This window comes from Heptranchias perlo, chromosome 24, assembly GCF_035084215.1.
Source record: "Heptranchias perlo isolate sHepPer1 chromosome 24, sHepPer1.hap1, whole genome shotgun sequence".
Classification (NCBI taxonomy): domain Eukaryota; kingdom Metazoa; phylum Chordata; class Chondrichthyes; order Hexanchiformes; family Hexanchidae; genus Heptranchias; species Heptranchias perlo.
In genome coordinates this window covers 48,562,191-48,568,190 of record NC_090348.1, presented here as the reverse complement: position 1 = coordinate 48,568,190, position 6,000 = coordinate 48,562,191, and positions in this window count along the sequence as shown.

Sequence of the window (6,000 nt, the reverse complement as noted above, 5' to 3'; positions counted from 1 at the left end):
AGCTCACCTCTCCTCACACACTCACCGCACACTCACCTCACACACTCATCTCATGCTCAGCTCACCTCTCCTCACACACTCACCGCACACACTCACCGCACACACTCACCTCTCCTCGCACACTCACCGCACACACTCACCTCACACACTCATCTCATGCTCAGCTCACCTCTCCTCACACACTCACCGCACACACTCACCGCACACACTCACCTCTCCTCACACACTCACCGCACACACTCACCTCACACACTCACCGCACACACTCATCTCATGCTCAGCTCACCTCTCCTCACACACTCACCGCACACACTCACCTCTCCTCACACACTCACCGCGCACACTCACCTCACACACTCACCTCACACACTCACCTCACCTCACTCACTCACCTCAACTCACACACTCACCGCACACACTCACCTCCCCTCACAAACTCACCTCACACACTCACCTCTCCTCACACACTCACCGCACACACTCACCTCACACACTCACCTCTCCTCACACACTCACCTCACACACTCACCGCACACACTCACCTCACACACTCACCTCATTCACTCACTTCTCCTCACACACTCACCTCCCCTCACACACTCACCTCACACACTCACCTCACACAATCACCGCACACAATCACCTCACACACTCACCTCTCCTCACACACTCACCTCACACACTCACCTCATGCTCAGCACACCACTCCTCACACAGTCACCTCACACACTCACCGCACACACTCACCTCACACACTCACCTCTCCTCACACACTCACCTCACACACTCACCTCTCCTCACACACTCACCTCACACACTCACCTCTCCTCACACACTCACCTCACACACTCACCTCACACACTCACCTCTCCTCACACACTCACCTCACACACTCACCTTTCCTCACACACTCACCTCACACACTCACCTCACCTCACAGACTCATCTCACACACTCACCTCACAAACTCACCACTCCTCACACACTCAACCCACACACTCACCTCACACACTCACCTCGCCTCACACACTCACCTCACACACTCACCTCTCCTCACACACTCACTGCACACACTCACCTCACACACTCACCTCTCCTCACACACTCACCTCACACACTCACCTCTCCTCACACACTCATCTCATGCTCAGCTCACCTCTCCTCACACACTCACCTCACACACTCACCGGACACACTCACCTCTCCTCACACACTCACCTCACACACTCACCGGACACACTCACCTCTCCTCACACACTCAGCTCCCACACTCACCTCCCCTCACACACTCACCCCATACACTCACCTCACACACTCACTTGTCCTCACACACTCACCTCACGCACTCACCTCTCCTCACACACTCACCTCTCACACTCACCTCCCCTCACACCCTCTCCCCACACACTCATCACACACACACACCACACACACTCACCTGTCCTCACACACTCACTCACCTCACACACTCACCTGTCCTCACACACTCACCTCACACATTCACCTGTCCTCACACACTCACCTCACACACTCACCTGTCCTCACACACTCACCTCACACACTCACCTCTCCTCACACACTCACTGCACACACTCACCTCACACACTCACCTCTCCTCACACACTCACCTCACACACTCACCTCTCCTCACACACTCATCTCATGCTCAGCTCACCTCTCCTCACACACTCACCTCACACACTCACCTCACACACTCACCTGTCCTCACACACTCACCTCACACACTCACCTCCCCTCACACCCTCTCCCCACACACTCATCACACACACACACACACCACACACACTCACCTGTCCTCACACACTCACCTCACACACTCACCTGTCCTCACACACTCACTCACCTCACACACTCACCTGTCCTCACACACTCACTCACCTCACACACTCACCTCTCCTCACACACTCACCTCACACACTCACTTGTCCTCACACACTCACTTCACACACTCACTTGTCCTCACACACTCACCTCACACACTCACTTGTCCTCACACACTCACCTCACACACTCACCTGTCCTCACACACTCACTCACCACACACACTCACCTGTCCTCACACACTCACCTGTCCTCACACACTCACCTCACACACTCACCTGTCCTCACACACTCACCTCACACACTCACCTGTCCTCACACACTCACTCACCTCACACACTCACTTGTCCTCACACACTCACCTCACACACTCACTTGTCCTCACACACTACTGCCCTCATTTAGTGACACGGTCATACCCGAGTGTGCTCTCAATGCCCCTCTGCCCGCTCCAGCTCACCCCGGAGATAGAAGCCTCTGAGCGGGGAGCCCAGGAGTGGGAACTGGTTAACTGGAAATCATTAACGGAGGGAATTGCAGGGTCCGCACGCAGGGAGCAGCATCTTACTCCCAGAGACAGGAGGCGGAGAGCGGTCCATCTTCAAACCACTCCCACTCCGCTCTCCTGGCTCACAGACTCTCCACACGGGCACCGATGGGCGGCTCTCCCCGAGATCCCTCGTCCCACCTTATCCGGCAGGAGATTAAATGCTGAAGGTTATCAGGGGCACAGAGTGAGGATTATCAGGGGCACAGAGTGAGGATTATCAGGGACACAGAGTGAGGATTATCAGGGACACAGAGTGAGGATTATCAGGGACACAGAGTGAGGATTATCAGGGACACAGAGTGAGGATTATCAGGGGCACAGAGTGAGGATTATCAGGGACACAGAGTGAGGATTATCAGGGACACAGAGTGAGGATTATCAGGGACACAGAGTGAGGATTATCAGGGACACAGAGTGAGGATTATCAGGGACACAGAGTGAGGATCATCAGGGACACAGAGTGAGGATTATCAGGGACACAGAGTGAGGATTATCAGGGACACAGAGTGAGGATTATCAGGGACACAGAGTGAGGATTATCAGGGACACAGAGTGAGGATTATCAGGGACAGAGTGAGGATTATCAGGGACAGAGAGTGAGGATTATCAGGGACACAGAGTGAGGATTATCAGGGACACAGAGTGAGGATTATCAGGGACAGAGAGTGAGGATTATCAGGGACACAGAGTGAGGATTATCAGGGACACAGAGTGAGGATTATCAGGGACAGAGTGAGGATTATCAGGGTCACAGAGTGAGGATTATCAGGGACACAGAGTGAGGATTATCAGGGACAGAGAGTGAGGATTATCAGAGCACGGAGTGAGGATTATCAGGGACAGAGAGTGAGGATTATCAGGGACAGAGAGTGAGGATTATCAGAGCACGGAGTGAGGATTATCAGGGACACAGAGTGAGGATTATCAGGGACAGAGAGTGAGGATTATCAGAGCACGGAGTGAGGATTATCAGGGACACAGAGTGAGGATTATCAGAGCACGGAGTGAGGATTATCAGGGACACAGAGTGAGGATTATCAGGGACACAGAGTGAGGATTATCAGGGTCACAGAGTGAGGATTATCAGGGACACAGAGTGAGGATTATCAGGGACAGAGTGAGGATTATCAGGGTCACAGAGTGAGGATTATCAGGGACACAGAGTGAGGATGATCAGGGACAGAGTGAGGATTATCAGGGACACAGAGTGAGGATTACCAGGGACAGAGTGAGGATTATCAGGGACACAGAGTAAGGATTACCAGGGACAGAGAGTGAGGATTATCAGGGACAGAGTGAGGATTATCAGGGGCACAGAGTGAGGATTATCAGGGACACAGAGTGAGGATTATCAGGGACAGAGTGAGGATTATCAGGGACACAGAGTGAGGATTATCAGGGACAGAGAGTGAGGATTATCAGGGACACAGAGTGAGGATTATCAGGGACACAGAGTGAGGATTATCAGGGACAGAGAGTGAGGATTATCAGGGACACAGAGTGAGGATTATCAGGGACACAGAGTGAGGATTATCAGGGACAGAGAGTGAGGATTATCAGGGACACGGAGTGAGGATTATCAGGGACAGAGTGAGGATTATCAGGGACACAGAGTGAGGATTATCAGGGACAGAGTGAGGATTATCAGAGACACAGAGTGAGGATTATCAGGGTCACAGAGTGAGGATTATCAGGGACAGAGTGAGGATTATCAGGCACTCAGAGTGAGGATTATCTGGGTCACAGAGTGAGGATTATCAGGGACAGAGTGAGGATTATCAGGGACACAGTGTGAGGATTATCAGGGACACAGTGTGAGGATTATCAGGGACAGAGTGAGGAATATCAGGAGCACAAATATGAGGATTGTCAGGGGCACGGAGTGAGGATTATCAGGGACACAGAGTGAGGATTATCAGGGACACAGAGTGAGGATTATCAGGGACAAAGAGTGAGGATTATCAGGGACACAGAGTGACGATTATCAGGGACGCAGTGAGGATTATCAGGGGCATGGAGTGAGGATTATCAGGGGCACAGTGTGAGGATTATCAGGGACAGAGAGTGAGGATTATCAGGTGAGGTGAGTGTGTGAGGAGAGTGTGTGAGCAGAGGTGAGTGTGTGAGGTGAGTGTGTGAGCAGAGGTGAGTGTGTGAGGTGAGTGTGTGAGCAGAGGTGAGTGTGTGAGGTGAGTGTGTGAGGGTGCGTGTGTGAGGAGAGGTGAGTATGTGAGGGTGAGTGTGTGAGATGAGTGTGTGAGGAGAGGGGAGTGTGTGAGGTGAGTGTGTGAGGAGAGTGTGTGAGGAGAGTGTGTGAGCAGAGGTGAGTGTGTGAGGTGAGTGTGTGAGGAGGGTTGAGTGTGCGAGGAGAGGTGAGTATGTGAGGGTGAGTGTGTGAGGTGAGTGCGTGAGGGGAGGTGAGTGTGTGAGGTGAGTTTGTGAGGAGAGGTGAGTGTGTGAGGAGAGTGTGTGAGCAGAGGTGAGTGTGTGAGGTGAGTGTGTGAGGAGGGTTGAGTGTGCGAGGAGAGGTGAGTATGTGAGGTGAGTGTGTGAGGTGAGTGCGTGAGGGGAGGTAAGTGTGTGAGGTGAGTTTGTGAGGAGAGGTGAGTGTGTGAGGTGAGTGTGTGAGGAGAGGTGAGTGTGAGTGTGTGGGGTGAGTGTGTGAGGAGAGGTGAGTGTGTGAGGTGAGTGTGTGAGGAGAGGTCAGTGTGTGAGGTGAGTGTGTGAGGTGAGTGCGTGAGGAGAGGTGCGTGTGTGAGGTGAGTGTGAGTTGAGGTGAGAGTGTGTGTGAGGTGAGTGAGTGAGGTGAGTGCGTGAGGGGAGGTAAGTGTGTGAGGTGAGTTTGTGAGGAGAGGTGAGTGTGTGAGGTGAGTGTGTGAGGAGAGGTGAGTGTGAGTGTGTGGGTGAGTGTGTGAGGAGAGGAGTGTGTGTGAGGTGAGTGTGTGAGGAGAGGTGAGTGTGTAAGGTGAGTGTGTGAGGAGAGTGTGTGAGGAGAGGTGAGTGTGTGAGGAGAGTGTGTGAGGAGAGGTGAGTATGTGAGGTGAGTGTGAGGTGAGTGTGTGTGTGAGGTGAGTGTGTGAGGGGAGGTGAGTGTGTGAGGGGAGGTGAGTGTGTGAGGTGAGTGTGTGAGGTGAGTGTGTGAGGTGAGTGTGAGTGTGTGAGGTGAGAGTGTGAGATGAGTGTGAGTGTGTGAGGTTAGTGTGAGAGGTGAGTGTGAGTGTGTGAGGTGAGTGTGAGTGGGTGAGGTGAGTGTGAGTGTATGAGGTGAGTGTGTGAGGAGAGGTGAGTGTGTGAGGTGAGTGTGTGAGGAGAGGAGAGCGCGTGAGGAGAGGTGAGCGTGAATGTGTGGGGTGAGTGTGTGAGGAGAGGTGAGTGTGTGAGGAGAGGTGAGTGTGTGAGGTGAGTGTGTGAGGAGAAGTGAGTGTGTGAGGAGAGTGTGTGAGGAGAGGTGAGTGTGTGAGGTGGCTGTGAGGTGAGGTGAGTGTGTGTGTGTGAGGTGAGTGTGTGAGGTGATAGTGTGAGGGGAGATGAGTGTGAGTATGTGAGGTGAGTGTGTGAGGTGAGTGTGAGTGTGTGAGATGAGTGTGTGAGGTGAGTGTGAGTGTGTG